Source organism: Lepisosteus platostomus, chromosome 23 (genome assembly GCF_059453375.1).
Source record: "Lepisosteus platostomus isolate fLepPlt1 chromosome 23, fLepPlt1.hap1, whole genome shotgun sequence".
NCBI classification, from domain to species: Eukaryota; Metazoa; Chordata; class Actinopteri; order Semionotiformes; family Lepisosteidae; genus Lepisosteus; species Lepisosteus platostomus.
Window position 1 is genome coordinate 18214680 of NC_142633.1, and position 26131 is coordinate 18240810.

General features: G+C 45.4%; 1 protein-coding gene and 2 long non-coding RNA genes across 2 annotated transcripts; 2 read left to right on the plus strand and 1 right to left on the minus strand.

Annotated features, from left to right (window-relative positions):
- LOC148642291 (uncharacterized) overlaps positions 1 to 26131 on the plus strand; it is a 151748-nt gene that overhangs the window by 49341 nt on the left and 76276 nt on the right.
- On the minus strand, positions 1441 to 20962 carry LOC148642297 (uncharacterized). The gene is made up of 2 exons (XR_015929526.1): positions 19384 to 20962; positions 1441 to 2727 (listed from the first exon to the last, which is right to left on the minus strand). It is a non-coding gene; the product is annotated as an uncharacterized LOC148642297 (long non-coding RNA).
- Positions 6247 to 17247, plus strand: LOC148642298 (uncharacterized). The gene is made up of 3 exons (XR_015929527.1): positions 6247 to 6412; positions 16150 to 16250; positions 17146 to 17247. It is a non-coding gene; the product is annotated as an uncharacterized LOC148642298 (long non-coding RNA).

Genomic DNA, 26131 nt, shown 5'->3' on the forward strand with positions numbered 1-26131 from the left:
TGATGCTGGTGTGATGGTGCTCTCCAACAAACTGATACAAATGGACAGAGAGACAAAGTGAGAAAGAAAATGTGTACATAACAGACATATATGCAGAATACAATACAGTGCTGTAAAGTACAGTACCCTAGAGTGAAGATGGAAATCATTCATTCTGGTGCAGAAGAAGTGAATCTGCTCTCAATGGTTTTCCTGTACAATTGGAACACGTTGTGAATTCTACATAATTCACAGGAAACACAATAAACAACTCATTCACTCCCCTGCTGTCCGTGACCCAGAGCTCAGTAATCATTTCACTACTGAAGATCATGCAGTTTTTAATGCTTTTCATTTTAACATCCTACTTGTTAATATTTCCTCTTAGATGAGAATATTCTCTTCGGCGTGTCTTTACAACTCTTCTCTTATTGCTCCTCTTGTCAGTAATCCGGTGTGAAAGCTCTCTCTGTCGGAATCAATGTCTTACCTCTCCGTCTTGTGTTTCAGGTCTCCTCTGGCTGCTGACCCTGCCGTCAGGACAGAACACATCCCGCACTGACCACACTGCTGGGTTTACTGTACGTGACAATAAAGAGCTTGAGCAACACATCTAATGTGATCTCTGCACGCTTCCCGAGGAGGGTCCAGCAACGTTCTATATAGTGCACATCACCATCGGGATGAAAAACAAAAATCCCCAGTGGGAGTCCAGTCTTTCCCTGCTACGCAAATTGCTTTTCGTTAGGTGAGGTCGCAAGTTCTTATTGGAGAATGTTGTACAGTTTCTTAATGCAATAGGGCGAGTAAGACTGAAGTTCCCCCCGTGTTGGCCCATCAGTGGAACGAAACTGAAAAAAGCTCCTTGAAACTGTGATTCATACACTTATACACTGGCTCAGCATGGTGCTCACCTGCTGTCCTTGGGTGTCTGCTGAAATTTGATTTTTTTTCAGGAGCACTGTGACCCAGAGCTCAATAATCATTTCAGCTACTGAAGATCATTCAGTTTTTAATGCTTTTCATTTTAACATCCTACTTGTTAGTATTTCCTCTTAGGTGAGAATACTCTGGTACTTTTCTGGGTCTTAGTTGAGTGAGCTTTATTAGAATAATTGAACAATACTTTCACCTCCACATAACACTCATAGATTTTTCAAGGGTTAAATATGGGAGCCACGTTTCTTACATGTTTCCTTTTGTAAGTTGATTCACAAAGCTTTCACCGCCTCCACTCCAGTGAATCACTTTGTTTAGCAAGTGCTCAGGTGGAACAGTTTAATTTCTTCCTGCAAATAATGCCTTTTCCTTTTTCATCCCATTCAAGTCTCCGTCCTAGTTAAAGTCATTTTGATGTAGAACGGCAGTGGTCCAGTTGAAAGGTTCAAGGATTCACTGTGTTTTAGAGTGCAGATAAAGAAGATAATAGGAGAGGAAACTGGAAAAGCCGTGACTCTGTCATTCCATTCAATTCAATTTATTTTCATATAGCACCTTTCACAACAAGGTTGCCCCAAGGCGCTTAACAATGCAGGTAAATATACATTTTGTGAATACAGAACTGAAGACAATGGAGGAAAGGAACCAAAGACTCAGTAAGGAGAATAAAATCCTCTAGGGGTCCAAGGTCAACTGGCTGCCCAACCCCTTTGGGCATGCTAACATTATATCATTAAAAAAAAAGAAAGAAATGAATGCGGGTATTAATCCATCCATCCATCACGTCGTCTGTATGTCAGTACCCCATGCAGGTCTCTGCAGACCAGCAGAATCCTCCTAAACGACAGCTGTATCCATGATGCCCCTCTTGGATCCATGGCACTGATGCCGCATTCAACTCACATGGTGCCCAGCCCATGACAGACAGTATTTCTCCTCTGCAGCATCCCTGCGAGGCAGGACAGGTGCCTGACCTCTGAGAGCCTTGTAAGTAAGTAGAGTTTGAAGTCCGCCCTGTACCTGAGAGGAAGCCAATGAAGAGAGAGAAGTATGGGGGTTATGTGGTCATTCTTTCTGCTCCAAGTAACAATTCTAGCTGCTGCATTCTGTAAGTATTCAAACTCTTTGCTGTGACAAATCTAACGTACTTTAGGCAGACAAAACGACCTTAAAAAGCCACATGATTTTTAAGTAGTCTGTCTGTGTGTAGTAACAGTGGTTCACATTATTTCAGAACGTATACTCCCGTCTCTGTAACTTTCCTCAGTCAGCTAGTGAACATTCTGTATTTACACCACGAATGCACTACTTTGTCTCGCGCGCAGTCACACTGGCTGTCCACAGGCACGGGCAGGAGCAGGGAACACGAGGCCGCTCTGTAGTGCCCCTGTGGCTCTCCAGCAGAGGGGAGCACTTTGCTCAACAGCCCTGAGCCAAAGGACCCAGTGATAAAGCTGAAAATCTGGCAAGTCCCCCAGTCTCCCTGGGGCGCTGAAGAGGATTTCATCTGATGCTGAGGTTCCTGTAACTCAACACAAAATTGAACACGGCGAGTTATGAGTTTGTGAAGAAGTGACAGCGGAACAATGTCAAACAGGAAGTTAACCTACAGGAAAGAATGAATTGAATCTCTGATATTCAAGCACGCAGTGTGACGTCCACTGTCTATTCAAATCTACTCTGCAAGTCTTACAATTCTTTTTCATACACCGTCTCCTGGTTATTGTTTTGTGAGTGCTTGAACTGTTTCTCAGTAGAAATAAGACCGATAACTCACTGCTTCAGGATGCACACTATCGTCGATGAAACCTGTGGTGTAAGCAAAAGAAAAGAGACAGATCCTTCTAAAACACAGAGGCCATCGGGAGGGCAGAAACACTCTGCAACAGGTAGGAGCTGTGGAGCCGTGATTCCCCCGAGCCAGAGCCCTCGTCCTCCCTCGACAGCGAACTGAGCTCCAGCGACTGGAGCAGCTACCTGCCGTCGTGGGACCTCCTGCAGATTGGGAACGGGTAAGGCAATTCGACACGAGCCCACTCCTCTTCCCACTGCTTACACCCCTATAACAAATAGTTTCAGGGTATTCAAGTACAGGATAAAGAGATTACAGGTGTTCCCAATTGGCTGAGGATACAACTCTCTCTCTGAGAAAGCACACAGAGGTGGACAAAGCAATTAAATGCGTTTACAAGTCATTTCCTCTGTTTCTGGTCTTTCTTTACATATCAGAAAAGTGAACTGGTGGCTGTTGGAAAGTGTCTGCTCCGTACGTAATATACATGTAAAAGATGTGATTAAATATCTTGGTATTAAGATTTTCAAAAAGGTGATTTTGTGATTTTATGTTCTCTACCTTAGTAAAATAAAAAAAAAAACTTTATTCATGGTTGCTATTTGTCAAACACGGGCAGAAGGAGGCCTAAATGCTACAGGGTTTAGAGCATCTAATACCGATACCGACAGCATTATTTACAAAATTAAGCAAAGTAGGTGATGTATGTTTCCCTAATTTAATCATTCAGGAACTAGGTATTGATGCTTTTAAGAAACTAACAGTAGCCCATCAGAAACTATGGAAGAATTTACAACCTTTATTAGACTACAAGGAAAACAATTTAGTTATACTTGTACTAATAAATACTTCAGATCCCTCTCGCAATCTCACAATATCTTGTCAAACTATTTTGGAGCACCTCTTTGGGGAAAGTGAGTGGAATCAAACATGACTATTGTCAAACAGATTTTGTATGAATAATAAGGTTAAGGCGTCAGTACAAAATTGTACATTGAATCGACCCGGTAAAGATACACAGTGTGCATAGATTTAAAAGTAATATAGATGATAATTGTCTATCTCAAAGCAGCCCAGAAACCTTACGTTTGTTTTTGTTTTGTTCTGTTGTTAAAACACTCTGAACAGATCGGCAAAATGGTGTAAAGAAGGCTTCTAATTCTGACATTTCCTGTAGACAAATTGATGTTATTTTACTGCTCAATACTGCTGAACCGAATCTAAAATATAATGTATCATTGGCTTAATCATTATACTCGCTCGTTATTAGATGTAGAAATAGCCTAAAATGAGAAATAATCGAAAATTGAATAATTAGACCGTATGTCGTAGTAGCAGAGTGTACTTTTCGCCTACTTGATGTGGTCGAGCAACTCCACAATCGCCATACAATCCGTCCGTTCTCATGCTCTGACTTTCAGGTTGGGCAGTGGAATGGATTCCAGGGCAAACTCGTTCTTGTTTGATTATCCGTGTGAAATCTCGCCCAATATAACAGGTAAGCTCATGCACTGAAATGTTTCGCTTCCAAATTAAAGCGACACGCATTTGAATAATTCAAAATACACACGAGGGAACGTCTCCAAACCATGAAAGCTGTGCGTACCTTATCTTTGTTTGACTGTATAATGTACTCCGGTGATCTGTAACGTAGTCTTGCGTGCATCGTAAAGGATCCGGACTTCCGGCTACGGAAAACCCGGAGTGGATCAGCCTTTGCACCGGACCCGGACTTCCGGCTACGGAAAACCCGGAGTGGATCGGCCTTTGCACCGGACCCGGACTTCCGGCTACGGAAAACCCGGAGTGGATCGGCCTTTCCACCGGACCCGGACTTCCGGCTACGGAAAACCCGGAGTGGATTGGCCTTTCCACCGGATCCGGACTTCCGGCTACGGAAAACCCGGAGTGGATCGGCCTTCCACTGGATCCGGACTGCCGGCTACGGAAAACCCGGAGTGGATCGGCCTTCAACTGGATCCGGACTGCCGGCTACGGAAAACCCGGAGTGGATCGGCCTTCCACTGGATCCGGACTGCCGGCTACGGAAAACCCGGAGTGGATCGGCCTTCCACTGGATCCGGACTGCCGGCTACGGAAAACCCGGAGTGGATCGGCCTTCCACTGGATCCGGACTGCCGGCTAAGGAAAACCCGGAGTGGATCAGCCTTCTACTGGATCCGGACTGTGAGCAGCTTTTGTCCAATCGGCGCTGAGATTTCAGCAGGAGGCGGGAGACAGGCTCTTGTCCAGTCACACAGCTTCAGTCCCGGGACTTTTCCGAATTCCGGCGGGCGGTGACACTTCCGAGAAACGTCCACTGGGTGGCGACAGAGATACACGGAGCTGAGTCTCAAAGCGCTATCGGAAAGACTTGAAATCGGAAAGAAATACATTTGTTACGTTTTAATCCCATTGAAAAGGAAGATGAAAATATCGTTTGTATTTTAAAACATTATTATACTTGCGCAACATAATTATTAAGGGAATGGTGTAAGAGGAGACCGTGTTTGAACAGTTTAAGACGGATGTAAAGACATTTTATTTCAGAATGTCTTTCTGAAATGTGTCTGTTTCTGTGTTGTAAGAACGTTGAAGCATGGACGGGCCTTATCTGCATTTACCTTGTTGAATCTTTTTTTCCATAAAATGTACATGAATTATTGCATGTACCCTGACAATACGACTGCTACGTTACGTTTTCTTGTAGTTTTTGGTCTCATAAAAATACAAAAGACGCGAGTCGATGACGTCAAAATGTTGTCGCCCACAGGGCTTATGGGTAATGTAGTCTCTGTAGTTCACTGGGCTGCCCTGCCCATGTGTTTCGCTGATTTGATTGAACATTAGAATTAATTATATTAATACAATTTCAGCGTATTTATCGTGTCTTGTATTTCTTTGTCTCTCTTATGTGTTCCCTTGTGTGTATGTTTTCTTGTATTTCACTTGTCTGCGGCGCTGGTTAATCGACCCGGCACATAAAGCAAACCCACTGTCCTCGTGTTTCTTAGCTCCCGTCTTGTTTGCAAACTTTTCTCCTGTGTTTATTTTACTTTGTCAATAAAACGTGGTTGCCGGGGAAACGGTGCTGCAGAAGTTGTTGCGAGCTGACCTCTAGGAGGTAAACAGTCGGCTTTTGTAATCTAATCAGCGAGCAAAGCCGAAACTTTAGTCTAAAAGGCGCTGGCTGGAGTATTTTGTGGACATTTTGCGGAAGAAAAGGAAGAAGCGGTGAGTCGCAGGCTGTGTGACAGGACTGTCGGGGAAATGTAAGCGCTGGGCTGAGCGAGTCCGTCGGCGCCTCCTCCTGCAGGAGTGAGGAGTCTCCGGTCGCGTCCTGATCTGCATGTGGAGGTGAAAGGCTGAGAGACGGCGCACATGCTCTGCACATGTTCTCATGTGTCTGGTTTCCTGGAGTGCTGTCTGTGTGGAGTTTGCATGCTCTGCTCATGTTCTCAAGGGTTTCCTGCCGCTTCTGCAGTCCAGTGTTGGTGAGTCTGTCAGGTTGATTGTGTTGTGGTGTGACTGTGCCCTAAAGGGGTTTTAATAGTATGGGGTTTGTGTGTTCACTTGTATGCAGACCACTGGAGAGACCGGTTGTTTTTTGCCAGGCAGACTAATGGCTGCATATTCAATTCCAGCTACTGATGTTGCCAAACCAGCAAGTGGGACAGTGTTTGAAAACCCTTTCAATGAAAGGTTTGTAGAACAGTGTCGCTCCCGATTCCCACCAGACCTGGGAGACGACACAGGCAGCACAAGGGAAGCTGCGGCGCGCGAGTTCACGGAGGCAAGGACCGATGGACGACCACGGGAGACAGTGGCATCGGAACAGAGGTACTGTACAGAGACTTTTAATACCTGAAGGCAAGGAGCGAGAAACCGGCCCGGCTAGCCGCTCCAAACTGAGGGGAATGGAATACAGTTTGCGGGAGGATTTCTAGTGGAACCTGAACGGAGTCTGGGGAAATGGGACCGGCCTCTCGTTCACTGGGGCCATCAAAGACTTTACAGGTACGAAGAAGAATCGTTCGAGTGGCCACTCTTCGGTACTTGACAGAAAAGACTGCCGTCCCTCTGGATTCATTATGACCCTTGGAAGGACCTTTTGTTGCTGCTGTTTTCGTTGTGTCTTTGGCTGATGGTGAATGTGGATAGAAAATAAAAAGGTCACTTATACGATACACATGCTTGTCGCTGGTCTGTGTGGGCATTGGTGGATCTGGGAGATCAACAGAACCTGTTGCATTGCTAGGTGCCGTAGTCATATATGAGGCAGGAAATAATTCTTGTTTGAGGGGTCACCTCACTCTGACACGAACGTGTTGGGAAGACGCGCCAGTTCTGACGTTAGTGCGACGGGTCTGTAGGCATTAAGGCAGGTTCTTGTGTCCTTTTTTGGAACAGGAACAATAACAGAAGATTTGAAGCAGTCTGGCACTGTGCACTGGGACAATGATTGCTTAAAAACGTCTGTAAAGATTGGAGCGAGTTGGCCAGCACAGGGCTGTAGTGTGGCTGGAGATACACAGTCAGGTCCTGCTGCCTTTTTACAGTTTTGCTTTTTGAATAGCCTTAACACATCCTGTTCTTTGCTTCACAGGGCATTCTCAAGGCTTGTAAACGGCGTCAAGTCTTCGTGAGAGATTGAGTGTGAGTGGGTGTGGCACTCCAGTTGAGTGGGGGACAATAGCTCATCCCCAGGATGTGAATTATTTGGACGAGTTGCGAGACTGCCATGGACAAGGTCGTTGGAGATCCTTTGTGTTTCTGGCCTGCTGTAAAATGTGTTATCTGGTAGAGAGTGATCAAGATGTATCTGAGGGGATTTTCTTTTGTAATTGGTAACAGTTTGGAGACCTTTCCAGACAGATAAACAGTCTTTGTTAGCAAACAGTTGTTCCAGCTGTGGACAGGAGGGGAAACAAAAGGTAGAGAACTGTTTTTAGAGAAATGGTCCTAAAGGAACAAAGCATAGTGTAGGATGCCACTAGCTTAAGTCTTAACAGCACTGCATGAGAGGAGACTCCGGTGTCTATTTGTTCCGAGGGATCCTCAGAAAGGTCAAAAGGTTGCAAACAGATAGGGACTGGTTATATGCCTGAAGCTTAGCTAGAGGAACATAACATTGCTGGAATGCTGAGAGGGGAGGTTATCAGAGCCTAATGTTATTGCGAAAAATGGCAACTAGGTATAGCCGATCTGCTGAATGTCTGTCCTGTGAATTGTTAAGGGTTTCATGTATTTGTGTGTCCAAGTAGTCCGGACTGCTGTGCTATGTGTTGTTTGTCTTTTGAATTTTCTGTTTTACACCTATTGTATCCATAGTGGTACGGGCCAAATCCAATTTAAAGGGTGTTGTGAGCACTGGGGTTTGTTGGGAGTGGTGAGTTAGGAGTCTGGAAATGAGAGCAAGGTGCGAGTGGATATGATAAAAAGATTGTTCCTTTATTTTGTTTCTGATACCTGGTGAAGAGACGCAGTGAGTGTTTGTGTGGCCAGCTGCGTCAACTTCAATAAAACTGGCCTTTTGGTTTGTTTGAGTGCTGACTTGCTATGGTGTATTTTTTCTCTCTGTGAACAACACGTCCTACGGCCAACACAACCCACACAGGAGGTGTGTGCGTGACAGCTCCTCAGCTGCAGCAGGAGTCCAAGTGTGCACAGATTTCTTGTTGGGGTTTGTTGTTTGAAGTTTCTGTTTGTATGTAGGAAGCAATTGTGCCATTGCGTGGTCCGAGTTATAGCACGGGACGAGAGCTCCCGAAGAGCGCCTGCCTCCTGCCCGATTCGACGTCTAAAATCATCACAGAATGAGAGGAGCCAACAGGAATGCAAGTCTCTTCTGGTGAGGAGCCTCCGACACGGCCCCCAGTACTGGGTGTGCAGAAAGAATCCTGTTCTACAGTTGTGGTGCGAAATGGCCTCCAGTCCTTGTCAAATGCTGGGTTTCTCTGGACTGCAGTCCCCTCCGCATTTGGATGATTGTGATTGGTGTTGCTGTAGCTGTGCTGTCCTGAGACTGACTGGTGTCAACACCAGCTGTACTCTGGGATCAGCAGGGCCTAGTGGTGGTATGAATTGTGGCCTCTGTTTCTCAGGTGTAACAAGTGTCTGATTACTCTGTTCTGTATGTTTACCAATAGTGGGTACTGGCCTAATTCAGCCCTGCACTCGCTGTTAGCTGTTTTTCTCTGCGCAAGGCGGATGTTTCTACAGATTGATTAGAGTTTCTACAGAGTGTACTCCTGGTCTGTGAGGGGACCCCACACTTCACTGCCGTATAGGGCAATGGGTTGGATTACACTTTCAGATATTTGGAGCGAAATTCTTGTTGGTGGGTTGACATTGAAGAGCCTCCTTCTTATTGCGTAGAAAGCCCTGAGTGCCTTCTCCCTCAGTGACTTCACTGTCAGGTCAAAACTCCCAGAAGAGCTGATGGTGAGACCGAGATATGTGTAGCTGGATGTGTGCTCCAATGTGTTGTTGTTCAGTGTGAATTTGTACCCGTTTCCCTGAGGTCTGGCTTTCTCCTGGAAAACCATAACTCTGGTCTTGTCCAGATTGACTGGCAGTGCCCAGGTGTGACAGTCCTGCTCCAGCAGTGCCAGGCTCTGCTGTTCTGGGTCCAGATGGGCTGGCAGTGCCAGGCTCTGCTGTTCTGGGTCCAGATTGACTGGCAGTGCCCAGGTCTGACAGTCCTGCTCCAGCAGTGCCAGGCTCTGCTGTTCTGGGTCCAGATGGGCTGGCAGTGCCCGGGTCTGACAGTGCTGCTCCAGCAGTGCCAGGCTCTGCTGTTCTGGGTCCAGATGGGCCATCAGAGCCCAGGTGTGAATGTGATGGGATGTGTGGCGGTTTGGTAGGAAGCCAGTCTGACTCTAATGCAGGACATTGTGCTCAGTAAGGAGGGCCGGTTATCAGATATTCAAGACTGAAGCCCCGGTATCTGTTGGGGTCGAGTCTGTCTCCATTCTTACAGACGGGCGTGATCAGTCCTTGATTCCAGGCCTCAGGGAAACAGCCGGCCGTCAGGTCGAGGTTGAGGAGTTTGAGCAGGCTTTGCTGCAGGTCTGAGCTGCAGTTGGGTCAAGCGTTGTTGACTGTGTCTTGGCTACAGGCCTTTTGTGGTCTGAGAGTTGTCTGTTTGTGTATGTGCCTATCTTCTTTAGGGTGTGCATTTAGTGTCTAACCATCTCACAGTATCTGAGGCGCAGCTCAGAGTGGTGTGGTGTTGTTTTAGTTCTGGTAGTTCTCTTCAGTTGTTTCTGCACTCTGTATGAAACCATTTGATATTGTTTCTGAGTGTGTTTCATATGAATGTAGTCATTTTGATTTTAAGGCTAGTTTCTCAAAAACATGGTTTAAATTTATGAACGATTTGTTGGTTTGATACAGAGCGTTTTGAAATGTAAGGGATCAAGTAATGGGTTTATTTGCTGCTGAAAAGAGAAGAAAGAAAAAAAAGAAATGAGACAATTAGCTTGTAATGAGTTTATAACAACAGTAATTAGATTCCTGCAAGCACTCTTTTCATTGTCCAACAACTGAAAGCTTTTAGGTATAAAGGAAGGGTCCTCTAATATTTGATGTGTGAGATTGTCGTTCTATTGGAGATGTTAGTGAGTCTGAGGATTTGTGTTAATATGACAATACTGCTACTACTATTAATAATACAGCATGGCAAGACTTCTTTCAGTCATTTCCCACCCCTCCACCTCAGTGAATCACACATATTAAACTTCCATCTCGTGTTCCAGATCAGACATGAGCAATCCTATATTACAAATACTTACCACCAGACAATTTAACCAGACAATAATTTAAGCAATTATTAATTCAACAGAAGCAGCAGGACGAGTAAAGTGCCCCTCTGATGGCCGGTCCGTGGAATTAAACTGGAAAATTTCTTAGAAATGATTATTCTTACAATAATGTGCCAATGGCGCCGCTTGGTGGTCATTCAGCAAAATTTCACCGAAAGTTTTTTTAATTAAAATACCGTTAGTAATGTTCGTATTAATACGTTATTTTAATTTTAAATATATTTAAGCATTTTCAACAGCAAAAAATGCAAAGAATACATTGCATTGCAAACAAGAGTAATGAATGAATGAATGAATGTATTGTACATGGATACAAAATACAAAATAAATACAAAAAACCCAAAATTAAAATAACATTCAAAAGGCGCGAGTCGATGACGTCAGAAGGAAGTCGCCCACAGGGCGTATGGGTAATGTAGTTTCTGTAGTTCTCTGGCCCGCACTGCCCACGTGTTTCGGTGATTTGATTGAACATCAGAATTAATTATATTGTACCATTTCAGCGTGTTTACCGTGTCATGGATTTCCATGACTGTCTTGTGGGTTCTCTTGTGTGTCATGTTTATTTTAGTGGGTGGCAGTGCTGGGGCCCTGAACTGTAATCATTCGTGTTACTCATCATCATTGTTACTGTGACCCTCCTGGGAGGAGTGGACCTTTGTAAGATTCCTGTCCTGGCAAGCAGCAGGTGAGAGTTTGCTGTCCGACTCAATTACACCTCCGCTACCTCATTTCACCTCTTTCACCAGCCTGTAAAGGGGGTTGTGATAGTATGGGGTCTTTCTCTTTAACAACCTCAAACCGCAGGAAAGAAATGCTTCATTTATAAGATTGAAATATAACCAGAAAGTATAAAAATAGCTATTTGTGTGTATCATGTCAGAAATATTTGTTTTTATTTTAAAAGAATTTAGAAGAGAAATATGATTAATAAGGCAGTAGAATCCATTTAAACTGTCATTTTCCTGTTTAGGTTGGAAAGTTTAATTTGATCAAGTCCACTTGAGTGCCTAAGCAACTGTTTGGGTAGTTTGGCTGGTGTGGTGGTGCTCTCCAAATACCTGATCCAAACGGACAGAGAGACAAAGTGAGAAAGAAAAGGTGTAAATAACAGACATATCATATGCAGAATACAGTAATGTGCTGTTCAGCACAGTGACCTAGAGTGAAGATGGAAATCAGTCATTCTAGTGCTCTCAATGGTTTTCCATTACAAACGGACCAGGGCTTCCTGAGACACAGGCAGTTGGAGTTATACAGAGTTAGAGGTTGTTTTCACGGCACCAGCCGACTAAAGCAGAGACCTCCTTCCACTCCAGAATTTTTCTTTTATTTGGGTGGGATCATCTGGAGTCTTGATTCCTTTCACGGAGTCAGCAGTAGATACACAGCTGTTAGCATAGGAGGAGTACAGAAGAGGTGACAGCAGTGCTGGGGACCCTGGTATCTCTTCCACTGAGGACCCTCTGGCACAACCAGAGGTGTGAAATTGAAATTGTTTGGAAGGAATGGGAAGCTAAAGGCAGAGTCACAATCTCTGATTCATGTAATCAAAACAGTAAGTTCTTTCCTCAGGCAGCTTCGTTAGAACATTTTAAATAGATGTAAAAGTGTATTTACAGACTATATCAGCCCTTATCTTTATTAACCTGGTTTAATCTTTTTTTCAGAAGTGTAAATATATTATACTATGTACCCCTGATGGTATTATTGATGTGCTATAAATATACTCTTGTTTGTATTGTATCTATTTTTATTGCTACCATAAAAAGTTAAAAAGAACTGCACTTTCGAGAAATGTCCACTGGGCGGCGACAGAGATACACGAGTCTATGGCGGCGAGTCCAATAGCGCCTCTGTACAGATCCTCGTTGTGCAGAGATTGAAAATCAATACAGATGATAACTGTGACGTTTGTGACAGCAACTCTGAAAGATAACGTAAAGAAGGAAACTAATATTGACATTACTTTTAAAGAAGTAAAATAATACTACATTTTAAACCTATTGAAAGTAATATGAAAATATCGTTTGTATTTAAAAAAATATGATACTTCATAATAATTAACGAAATGCTGTGAGAGGAGACCCATGTTTAAACACTTTAAAACGGATGTAAATGCGTCTGTACAGACAATTTGAAACATGTACGGACCTCATCTGCTTTTGTTTACTATTAAACAAGATTACTTGTTTAATCTTTTTCCATAACATGTACATGTATTATCGTATGTACCCCTGACTATACTCTGTGTTATATGTATTCTTGTTTTTATGGCATGTATTGTTGTTATAATTAAAAATAAAAAGACGCGAATCGATTACGTCAAAAGGAAGTCGCCACAGGGCTTGTGGGAAATGTAGTCTCTATAGTGCTCTGGACTGCGCTCCGCACGTGTTCCGCAGATTTGATTGAGCATCAGAATTAATTATACAATGTCAGTGTATTTACCGTGTCGCGGATTTCTATGTCTGTCTTACAAGACAGACTCGGCAGGAGCTGTTCCTTGCTCTCCGGAGTGAAGCTGCTCTGGGAAGAGACGAGCAAATCTTCAGACTCTTTGTAAATGAGACATCATGACAGCTGTGCCGACCTGCTCTTTATTGACCTGTTGAACCTGTTTGTGTAAAAAGCAGGAGTCTTGTGTACCCCTGATTGTGTTATGTGTACTCTAGTGTGTTTGCAGCGCTCGTCCTGCCTGGTTTATCAACTCGACACAGAAACAAAACCCACTGCCGTCGTGTCTGTGGGTTTCTGAGCTCTCTTGTCTTGTTTGCAAACTTTTCTCCGGTGTTTATTTTACTTTGTTAAATAAAACGTGGTTGCCGGGGCAACGGAGCTGCACTAGTTGTTGCCGGAGCGGGTCTGACCTCCAGCAGGTCAACAGGCGGCTTTTTTAATCTAATCTGCGAGAAAAACAGAAACTTAAGAAACTTTAGTCTAAAAAGCGCTGGCTGGAGTATTTTGTGGAAGAAACGGTGACTCGCAGGCTGTGGGACAGGACTATCAGGGACACATCAGCGCTGGACACCAGCCTCACACCGCTGGGCTCACTGCACCATGAGCGAGTCCGTCGGCGCCTCCTCCTGCTGGGGTGTGTTACCTGGGCTGCTGTCTGTGTGGAGTCTGCATGCTCTGCCCCTGTTCTCATGGGTCTGGTTTCCTGGGGTGCTGTCTGTGTGAAGTCTGCATGCTCTGCCCCTGTTCTCATGGGTCTGGTTTCCTGGGGTGCTGTCTGTATGGAGTCTGCATGCCCTGCCCCTGTTCTCATGGGTTCAGTTTCCTGGGGTGCTGTCTGTGTGGAGTCTGCATGCTCTGCCCCTGTTCTCATGGGTCCTGTTCCTGGGGTGCTGTCTGTCTGGAGTCTGCATGCTCTGCCCCTGTTCTCATGGGTCCTGTTCCTGGGGTGCTGTCTGTGTGGAGTCTGCATGCTCTGCCCCTGTTGTCATGGGTCCTGTTCCTGGGGTGCTGTCTGTGTGGAGTCTGCATGCTCTGCCCCTGTTGTCATGGGTCCTGTTCCTGGGGTGCTGTCTGTGTGGAGTCTGCATGCTCTGCCCCTGTTCTCATGGGTCCTGTTCCTGGGGTGCTGTCTGTGTGGAGTCTGCATGCTCTGCCCCTGTTCTCATGGGTCTGGTTTCCTGGGGTGCTGTCTGTGTGGAGTCTGCATGCTCTTCCCCTGTTCTCATGGGTTCGGTTTCCTGGGGTGCTGTCTGTGTGGAGTCTGCATGCTCTGCCCCTGTTCTCATGGGTCCTGTTCCTGGGGTGCTGTCTGTGTGGATACCTGGTGAAGAGACCCAGTGAGTGTTTGTGTGGCCAGCTGCGTCAACTTCAATAAAACTGGCCTTTTGGTTTGTTTGAGTGCTGACTTGCTATGGTGTATTTTTTCTCTCTGTGAACAACACGTCCTACGGCCAACACTACCCACACAGGAGGTGTGTGCGTGACAGCTCCTCAGCTGCAGCAGGAGTCCAAGTGTGCACAGATTTCTTGTTGGGTTTTGTTGTTTGAAGTTTCTGTTTGTATGTAGGAAGCAATTGTGCCATCGCGTGGTCCGAGTTATAGCACGGGACGAGAGCTCCCGAAGAGCGCCTGCCTCCTGCCCGATTCAACGTCTTAAATCATCACAGAACGGTGAGGAGCCTCTGACACAGCCCCCAGTACTGGGTGTGCAGAAAGAATCCTATTGTACAGTTTTGGTGTGAAATGGCCTCCAGTTCTTGTAACATGATGGGTTTCTCTGGACTGCAGTCCCAGTGCACTCCGCTTTCGATTTGCAGTGGTGTTTTCTACAATGGAAAACCCTTTGTTTGTACAGAATGGAAATGGCAGTCTGCATGTTTTAATAATATAATGTGATCATGTACTACAGCTTAATCACTGAGCCAGGTGACGTTTGATTCTAAAAGATTTCTCTATCATTTCAGCGGCGCCTTGTCTGCGGCAGCCCGGCAGCTCCTCCTCCCTTCCAGCTGAGACTCTTCCCTCTCCAGAGGTGGGTTAGTGCTCTCAGGTCATCTTCTCTCACACAGCTGCGGGGCAGAAACGCTACTTCCACTGGGCAGAGAGCAGACGGGCAGTGGGAAGTGCAGCCCTGTGTTTGGGGATCAGGGCTGTCCCTGCTGAGGGATGCTTTCAGAGCCAAAGCAACTGGCTGGGTTATGAACTTTATGGTGTGATCCAAATAAGACATAAAAAGACAGAGAATGAGAAAGAAATAGTATCGCATGTATCTAATCAAAATAGTCTCTTTCAGACAAAACAAATATTGAACAAAAACTTAGTTGCAACACACTGCACTACACTTTCTTCTAGGCTGACATTACCGATAGTTTGTGCTGTCTTCCTTTCAGTCTGCAGGGTGTGCATCGTTTTCCTCAGCTTCCTACACGAGGAATCAGTTTCTCCTGCCCTGGTTTCACTCCTTTATATCTCACAATCTTCTGCAGCTCCTGGAGGCTGACGACATGTTTGCTGTTTCTGAAAAATTGCTGACTGGCTCATCAGCACAATTGCTGATTCAAAATCCTTTACTCACATGTTGCCTTAGCCTCTGTATCACAGAGATGTGTGCTTTTCTGGGTTGGATAGATCGATAGTGTGCTTTTGCTCAGTTGCTCTGCTCAATGCGTGGTCTTTTAACTCCGGCTGGGTACGAGCACCTCACTCTCCACACGGTTTTCCAAGGCTCTGTCATCGTGTGTGAGGATATTGTGTAGCTCGTGAAACAGTTCCCCCATTTGAGCCCTGGATTTACTGGGTACTTGAATACCTGAATCTTGCCGTCAGTCCTGATCACCTTGTTTTTGTTCTGCAAGGACAAGGCACCTCCCCAGCACTGAACACAAACTGATACTGGCGGGTTGATTGTGTTGTGGAAAAATCGGGCTGTGGTGTGAGTTTGTGTCTGTGGGGGTGAGGTGTCCCCTGCAGCGCAAACAAACATGCAGACTCCACACAGACAGCACCCCTGGAATCAAACCCAGGGCCCCGGTGCTATGAGGCAGCGATGCTAACCACTGTGCCGCAGTGTTGCCCCCTTTGAAAATGTCTGACTTCCGTTTAATTTGAGGTCACAAGCTTATAAATGGTCTCACAACGTTTGTCTCATCTCAGGTTTCTCTGACCAGTCCCAAGGACCTGTAGTCACTGACAGCTTCTGCATCTGACGGTTCATTTCAGTAGGCTGGAGGGATGGCGCAATTATCCTCAAATCAGTGAGTATTGTTTTGCTCTTGTAACATGAAACATCAAAGAGAAGTCAACAGACTATTCCGTGAAACTGTTCAGACTGGCCCGTGGTGATTTTCTGGGTCCTTTAGTAAGCTGACCGGGACTGTGTCATTGACACACTTTGTGAGAAGCCAGTCTATGTGTTTGCTCTTGTGATCATTCGTGAACGAATGTAAGAGAGTGTAAGAGAGGGAGAAGATTCGGCCCTGGAGTGATCCAGTTTTCTATTTTACAACCTCAAACTGCAGGAGAGAAATGCTTCATTTCTAAGATGGAAATATAATCAGAAAGTATAATTAGCCATTTGTGTATATCATGTCAAAAAATGTTTTATATATAAAAAGAATTTAGTAGAGACATTTGCTTAATAAGGCAGTAGAATAAATGTTGTGATGCTGGTGTGATGGTGCTCTCCAACAAACTGATACAAATGGACAGAGAGACAAAGTGAGAAAGAAAATGTGTACATAACAGACATATATGCAGAATACAATACAGTGCTGTAAAGTACAGTACCCTAGAGTGAAGATGGAAATCATTCATTCTGGTGCAGAAGAAGTGAATCTGCTCTCAATGGTTTTCCTGTACAATTGGAACACGTTGTGAATTCTACATAATTCACAGGAAACACAATAAACAACTCATTCACTCCCCTGCTGTCCGTGACCCAGAGCTCAGTAATCATTTCACTACTGAAGATCATGCAGTTTTTAATGCTTTTCATTTTAACATCCTACTTGTTAATATTTCCTCTTAGATGAGAATATTCTCTTCGGCGTGTCTTTACAACTCTTCTCTTATTGCTCCTCTTGTCAGTAATCCGGTGTGAAAGCTCTCTCTGTCGGAATCAATGTCTTACCTCTCCGTCTTGTGTTTCAGGTCTCCTCTGGCTGCTGACCCTGCCGTCAGGACAGAACACATCCCGCACTGACCACACTGCTGGGTTTACTGTACGTGACAATAAAGAGCTTGAGCAACACATCTAATGTGATCTCTGCACGCTTCCCGAGGAGGGTCCAGCAACGTTCTATATAGTGCACATCACCATCGGGATGAAAAACAAAAATCCCCAGTGGGAGTCCAGTCTTTCCCTGCTACGCAAATTGCTTTTCGTTAGGTGAGGTCGCAAGTTCTTATTGGAGAATGTTGTACAGTTTCTTAATGCAATAGGGCGAGTAAGACTGAAGTTCCCCCCGTGTTGGCCCATCAGTGGAACGAAACTGAAAAAAGCTCCTTGAAACTGTGATTCATACACTTATACACTGGCTCAGCATGGTGCTCACCTGCTGTCCTTGGGTGTCTGCTGAAATTTGATTTTTTTTCAGGAGCACTGTGACCCAGAGCTCAATAATCATTTCAGCTACTGAAGATCATTCACTTTTTAATGCTTTTCATTTTAGCATCCTACTTGTTAGTATTTCCTCTTAGGTGAGAATACTCTGGTACTTTTCTGGGTCTTAGTTGAGTGAGCTTTATTAGAATAATTGAACAATACTTTCACCTCCACATAACACTCATAGATTTTTCAAGGGTTAAATATGGGAGCCACGTTTCTTACATGTTTCCTTTTGTAAGTTGATTCACAAAGCTTTCACCGCCTCCACTCCAGTGAATCACTTTGTTTAGCAAGTGATCAGGTGGAACAGTTTAATTTCTTCCTGCAAATAATGCCTTTTCCTTTTTCATCCCATTCAAGTCTCCGTCCTAGTTAGAGTCATTGTGATGTAGAACGGCAGTGGTCCAGTTGAAAGGTTCAAGGTTTCACTGTGTTTTAGAGTGCAGATAAAGAAGATAATAGGAGAGGAAACTGGAAAAGCCGTGACTCTGTCATTCCATTCAATTCAATTTATTTTCATATAGCGCCTTTCACAACAAGGTTGCCCCAAGGCGCTTAACAATGCAGGTAAATATACATTTTGTGAATACAGAACTGAAGACAATGGAGGAAAGGAACCAAAGACTCAGTAAGGAGAATAAAATCCTCTAGGGGTCCAAGGTCAACTGGCTGCCCAACCCCTTTGGGCATGCTAACATTATATCATTAAAAAAAAAGAAAGAAATGAATGCGGGTATTAATCCATCCATCCATCACGTTATCTGTATGTCAGTACCCCATGCAGGTCTCTGCAGACCAGCAGAATCCTCCTAAACGACAGCTGTATCCATGATGCCCCTCTTGGATCCATGGCACTGATGCCGCATTCAACTCACATGGTGCCCAGCCCATGACAGACAGTATTTCTCCTCTGCAGCATCCCTGCGAGGCAGGACAGGTGCCTGACCTCTGAGAGCCTTGTAAGTAAGTAGAGTTTGAAGTCCGCCCTGTACCTGAGAGGAAGCCAATGAAGAGAGAGAAGTATGGGGGTTATGTGGTCATTCTTTCTGCTCCAAGTAACAATTCTAGCTGCTGCATTCTGTAAGTATTCAAACTCTTTGCTGTGACAAATCTAACGTACTTTAGTCAGACAAAATGACCTTAAAAAGCCACATGATTTTTAAGTAGTCTGTCTGTGTGTAGTAACAGTGGTTCACATTATTTCAGAACGTATACTCCCGTCTCTGTAACTTTCCTCAGTCAGCTAGTGAACATTCTGTATTTACACCACGAATGCACTACTTTGTCTCGCGCGCGGTCACACTGGCTGTCCACAGGCACGGGCAGGAGCAGGGAACACGAGGCCGCTCTGTAGTGCCCCTGTGGCTCTCCAGCAGAGGGGAGCACTTTGCTCAACAGCCCTGAGCCGAAGGACCCAGTGATAAAGCTGAAAATCTGGCAAGTCCCCCAGTCTCCCTGGGGCGCTGAAGAGGATTTCATCTGATGCTGAGGTTCCTGTAACTCAACACAAAATTGAACACGGCGAGTTATGAGTTTGTGAAGAAGTGACAGCGGAACAATGTCAAACAGGAAGTTAACCTACAGGAAAGAATGAATTGAATCTCTGATATTCAAGCACGCAGTGTGACGTCCACTGTCTATTCAAATCTACTCTGCAAGTCTTACAATTCTTTTTCATACACCGTCTCCTGGTTATTGTTTTGTGAGTGCTTGAACTGTTTCTCAGTAGAAATAAGACCGATAACTCACTGCTTCAGGATACACACTATCGTCGATGAAACCTGTGGTGTAAGCAAGCGAAAAGAGACAGATCCTTCTAAAACACAGAGGCCATCGGGAGGGCAGAAACACTCTGCAACAGGTAGGAGCTGTGGAGCCGTGATTCCCCCGAGCCAGAGCCCTCGTCCTCCCTCGACAGCGAACTGAGCTCCAGCGACTGGAGCAGCTACCTGCCGTCGTGGGACCTCCTGCAGATTGGGAACGGGTAAGGCAATTCGACACGAGCCCACTCCTCTTCCCACTGCTTACACCCCTATAACAAATAGTTTCAGGGTATTCAAGTACAGGATAAAGAGATTACAGGTGTTCCCAATTGGCTGAGGATACAACTCTCTCTCTCTGAGAAAGCACACAGAGGTGGACAAAGCAATTAAATGCGTTTACAAGTCATTTCCTCTGTTTCTGGTCTTTCTTTACATATCAGAAAAGTGAACTGGTGGCTGTTGAAAAGTGTCTGCTCCGTACGTAATATACATGTAAAAGATGTGATTAAATATCTTGGTATTAAGATTTTCAAAAAGGTGATTTTGTGATTTTATGTTCTCTACCTTAGTAAAATAAAAAAAAAAACTTTATTCATGGTTGCTATTTGTCAAACACGGGCAGAAGGAGGCCTAAATGCTACAGGGTTTAGAGCATCTAATACCGATACCGACAGCATTATTTACAAAATTAAGCAAAGTAGGTGATGTATGTTTCCCTAATTTAATCATTCAGGAACTAGGTATTGATGCTTTTAAGAAACTAACAGTAGCCCATCAGAAACTATGGAAGAATTTACAACCTTTATTAGACTACAAGGAAAACAATTTAGTTATATTTGTACTAATAAATACTTCAGATCCCTCTCGCAATCTCACAATATCTTGTCAAACTATTTTGGAGCACCTCTTTGGGGAAAGTGAGTGGAATCAAACATGACTATTGTCAAACAGATTTTGTATGAATAATAAGGTTAAGGCGTCAGTACAAAATTGTACATTGAATCGACCCGGTAAAGATACACAGTGTGCATAGATTTAAAAGTAATATAGATGATAATTGTCTATCTCAAAGCAGCCCAGAAACCTTACGTTTGTTTTTGTTTTGTTCTGTTGTTAAAACACTCTGAACAGATCGGCAAAATGGTGTAAAGAAGGCTTCTAATTCTGACATTTCCTGTAGACAAATTGATGTTATTTTACTGCTCAATACTGCTGAACCGAATCTAAAATATAATGTATCATTGGCTTAATCATTATACTCGCTCGTTATTAGATGTAGAAATAGCCTAAAATGAGAAATAATCGAAAATTGAATAATTAGACCGTATGTCGTAGTAGCAGAGTGTACTTTTCGCCTACTTGATGTGGTCGAGCAACTCCACAATCGCCATACAATCCGTCCGTTCTCATGCTCTGGCTTTCAGGTTGGGCAGTGGAATGGATTCCAGGGCAAACTCGTTCTTGTTTGATTATCCGTGTGAAATCTCGCCCAATATAACAGGTAAGCTCATGCACTGAAATGTTTCGCTTCCAAATTAAAGCGACACGCATTTGAATAATTCAAAATACACACGAGGGAACGTCTCCAAACCATGAAAGCTGTGCGTACCTTATCTTTGTTTGACTGTATAATGTACTCCGGTGATCTGTAACGTAGTCTTGCGTGCATCGTAAAGGATCCGGACTTCCGGCTACGGAAAACCCGGAGTGGATCAGCCTTTGCACCGGACCCGGACTTCCGGCTACGGAAAACCCGGAGTGGATCGGCCTTTGCACCGGACCCGGACTTCCGGCTACGGAAAACCCGGAGTGGATCTGCCCTTCCACCGGATCCGGACTTCCGGCTACGGAAAACCCGGAGTGGATCGGCCTTTGCACCGGACCCGGACTTCCGGCTACGGAAAACCCGGAGTGGATTAGCCTTTCCACCGGATCCGGACTTCCGGCTACGGAAAACCCGGAGTGGATCGGCCTTCCACTGGATCCGGACTGCCGGCTACGGAAAACCCGGAGTGGATCGACCTTCCACTGGATCCGGACTGCCGGCTACGGAAAACCCGGAGTGGATCGGCCTTCCACTGGATCCGGACTGCCGGCTACGGAAAACCCGGAGTGGATCGACCTTCCACTGGATCCGGACTGCCGGCTACGGAAAACCCGGAGTGGATCGGCCTTCCACTGGATCCGGACTTCCGGCTACGGAAAACCCGGAGTGGATCGGCCTTCCACTGGATCCGGACTGCCGGCTACGGAAAACCCGGAGTGGATCGACCTTCCACTGGATCCGGACTGCCGGCTACGGAAAACCCGGAGTGGATCGGCCTTCCACTGGATCCGGACTGCCGGCTAAGGAAAACCCGGAGTGGATCAGCCTTCCACTGGATCCGGACTGTGAGCAGCTTTTGTCCAATCGGCGCTGAGATTTCAGCAGGAGGCGGGAGACAGGCTCTTGTCCAGTCACACAGCTTCAGTCCCGGGACTTTTCCGAATTCCGGCGGGCGGTGACACTTCCGAGAAATGTCCACTGGGTGGCGACAGAGATACACGGAGCTGAGTCTCAAAGCGCTATCGGAAAGACTTGAAATCGGAAAGAAATACATTTGTTACGTTTTAATCCCATTGAAAAGGAAGATGAAAATATCGTTTGTATTTTAAAACATTATTATACTTGCGCAACATAATTATTAAGGGAATGGTGTAAGAGGAGACCGTGTTTGAACAGTTTAAGACGGATGTAAAGACATTTTATTTCAGAATGTCTTTCTGAAATGTGTCTGTTTCTGTGTTGTAAGAACGTTGAAGCATGGACGGGCCTTATCTGCATTTACCTTGTTGAATCTTTTTTTCCATAAAATGTACATGAATTATTGCATGTACCCTGACAATACGACTGCTACGTTACGTTTTCTTGTAGTTTTTGGTCTCATAAAAATACAAAAGACGCGAGTCGATGACGTCAAAATGTTGTCGCCCACAGGGCTTATGGGTAATGTAGTCTCTGTAGTTCACTGGGCTGCCCTGCCCATGTGTTTCGCTGATTTGATTGAACATTAGAATTAATTATATTAATACAATTTCAGCGTATTTATCGTGTCTTGTATTTCTTTGTCTCTCTTATGTGTTCCCTTGTGTGTATGTTTTCTTGTATTTCACTTGTCTGCGGCGCTGGTTAATCGACCCGGCACATAAAGCAAACCCACTGTCCTCGTGTTTCTTAGCTCCCGTCTTGTTTGCAAACTTTTCTCCTGTGTTTATTTTACTTTGTCAATAAAACGTGGTTGCCGGGGAAACGGTGCTGCAGAAGTTGTTGCGAGCTGACCTCTAGGAGGTAAACAGTCGGCTTTTGTAATCTAATCAGCGAGCAAAGCCGAAACTTTAGTCTAAAAGGCGCTGGCTGGAGTATTTTGTGGACATTTTGCGGAAGAAAAGGAAGAAGCGGTGAGTCGCAGGCTGTGTGACAGGACTGTCGGGGAAATGTAAGCGCTGGGCTGAGCGAGTCCGTCGGCGCCTCCTCCTGCAGGAGTGAGGAGTCTCCGGTCGCGTCCTGATCTGCATGTGGAGGTGAAAGGCTGAGAGACGGCGCACATGCTCTGCACATGTTCTCATGTGTCTGGTTTCCTGGAGTGCTGTCTGTGTGGAGTTTGCATGCTCTGCTCATGTTCTCAAGGGTTTCCTGCCGCTTCTGCAGTCCAGTGTTGGTGAGTCTGTCAGGTTGATTGTGTTGTGGTGTGAGTGTGCCCTAAAGGGGTTTTAATAGTATGGGGTTTGTGTGTTCACTTGTATGCAGACCACTGGAGAGACCGGTTGTTTTTTGCCAGGCAGACTAATGGCTGCATATTCAATTCCAGCTACTGATGTTGCCAAACCAGCAAGTGGGACAGTGTTTGAAAACCCTTTCAATGAAAGGTTTGTAGAACAGTGTCGCTCCCGATTCCCACCAGACCTGGGAGACGACACAGGCAGCACAAGGGAAGCTGCGGCGCGCGAGTTCACGGAGGCAAGGACCGATGGACGACCACGGGAGACAGTGGCATCGGAACAGAGGTACTGTACAGAGACTTTTAATACCTGAAGGCAAGGAGCGAGAAACCGGCCCGGCTAGCCGCTCCAAACTGAGGGGAATGGAATACAGTTTGCGGGAGGATTTCTAGTGGAACCTGAACGGAGTCTGGGGAAATGGGACCGGCCTCTCGTTCACTGGGGCCATCAAAGACTTTACAGGTACGAAGAAGAATCGTTCGAGTGGCCACTCTTCGGTACTTGACAGAAAAGACTGCCGTCCCTCTGGATTCATTATGACCCTTGGAAGGACCTTTTGTTGCTGCTGTTTTCGTTGTGTCTTTGGCTGATGGTGAATGTGGATAGAAAATAAAAAGGTCACTTATACGATACACATGCTTGTCGCTGGTCTGTGTGGGCATTGGTGGATCTGGGAGATCAACAGAACCTGTTGCATTGCTAGGTGCCGTAGTCATATATGAGGCAGGAAATAATTCTTGTTTGAGGGGTCACCTCACTCTGACACGAACGTGTTGGGAAGACGCGCCAGTTCTGACGTTAGTGCGACGGGTCTGTAGGCATTAAGGCAGGTTCTTGTGTCCTTTTTTGGAACAGGAACAATAACAGAAGATTTGAAGCAGTCTGGCACTGTGCACTGGGACAATGATTGCTTAAAAACGTCTGTAAAGATTGGAGCGAGTTGGCCAGCACAGGGCTGTAGTGTGGCTGGAGATACACAGTCAGGTCCTGCTGCCTTTTTACAGTTTTGCTTTTTGAATAGCCTTAACACATCCTGTTCTTTGCTTCACAGGGCATTCTCAAGGCTTGTAAACGGCGTCAAGTCTTCGTGAGAGATTGAGTGTGAGTGGGTGTGGCACTCCAGTTGAGTGGGGGACAATAGCTCATCCCCAGGATGTGAATTATTTGGACGAGTTGCGAGACTGCCATGGACAAGGTCGTTGGAGATCCTTTGTGTTTCTGGCCTGCTGTAAAATGTGTTATCTGGTAGAGAGTGATCAAGATGTATCTGAGGGGATTTTCTTTTGTAATTGGTAACATTTTGGAGACCTTTCCAGACAGATAAACAGTCTTTGTTAGCAAACAGTTGTTCCAGCTGTGGACAGGAGGGGAAACAAAAGGTAGAGAACACTATTTTTAGAGAAATGGTCCTAAAGGAACAAAGCATAGTGTAGGATGCCACTAGCTTAAGTCTTAACAGCACTGCGTGAGAGGAGACTCCAGTGTCTATTTGTTCCGAGGGATCCTCAGAAAGGTCAAAAGGTTGCAAACAGATAGGAGACTGGTTATATGCCTGAAGCTTAGCTAGAGGAACATAACATTGCTGGAATGCTGAGAGGGGAGGTTATCAGAGCCTAATGTTATTGCGAAAAATGGCAACTAGGTATAGACGATCTGCTGAATGTCTGTCCTGTGAATTGTTAAGGGTTTCATGTATTTGTGTGTCCAAGTAGTCCGGACTGCTGTGCTATGTGTTGTTTGTCTTTTGAATTTTCTGTTTTACACCTATTGTATCCATAGTGGTACGGGCCAAATCCTATTTAAAGGGTGTTGCGAGCACTGGGGTTTGTTGGGAGTGGTGAGTTAGGAGTCTGGAAATGAGAGCAAGGTGCGAGTGGATATGATAAAAAGATTGTTCCTTTATTTTGTTTCTGATACCTGGTGAAGAGACGCAGTGAGTGTTTGAGTGGCCAGCTGCGTCAACTTCAATAAAACTGGCCTTTTGGTTTGTTTGAGTGCTGACTTGCTATGGTGTATTTTTTCTCTCTGTGAACAACATGTCCTACGGCCAACACAACCCACACAGGAGGTGTGTGCGTGACAGCTCCTCAGCTGCAGCAGGAGTCCAAGTGTGCACAGATTTCTTGTTGGGGTTTGTTGTTTGAAGTTTCTGTTTGTATGTAGGAAGCAATTGTGCCAACACGTGGTCCGAGTTATAGCACGGGACGAGAGCTCCTGAAGAGCGCCTGCCTCCTGCCCGATTCGACGTCTAAAATCATCACAGAACGAGAGGAGCCAACAGGAATGCAAGTCTCTTCTGGTGAGGAGCCTCCGACACAGCCCCCAGTACTGGGTGTGCAGAAAGAATCCTGTTCTACAGTTGTGGTGCGAAATGGCCTCCAGTCCTTGTCAAATGCTGGGTTTCTCTGGACTGCAGTCCCCTCCGCATTTGGATGATTGTGATTGGTGTTGCTGCAGCTGTGCTGTCCTGAGACTGACTGGTGTCAAGACCAGCTGTACTCTGGGATCAGCAGGGCCTAGTGGTGGTATGAATTGTGGCCTCTGTTTCTCAGGTGTAACAAGTGTTTGATTACTCTGTTCTGTATGTTTACCAATAGTGGGTACTGGCCTAATTCAGCCCTGCACTCGCTGTTAGCTGTTTTTCTCTGCGCAAGGAGGAGTTTCTACAGAGTGTACTCCTGGTCTGTGAGGGGACCCCACACTTCACTGCCGTATAGGGCAATGGGTTGGATTACACTTTCAGATATTTGGAGCCAAATTCTTGTTGGTGGGTTGACATTGAAGAGCCTCCTTCTTATTGCGTAGAAAGCCCTGAGTGCCTTCTCCCTCAGTGCCTTTAGTGCCAGGTCAAAACTCCCAGAAGAGCTGATGGTGAGACCGAGATATGTGTAGCTGGATGTGTGCTCCAATGTGTTGTTGTTCAGTGTGAATTTGTACCTGTTTCCCTGAGGTCTGGCTTTCTCCTGGAAAACCATAACTCTGGTCTTGTCCAGATTGACTGGCAGTG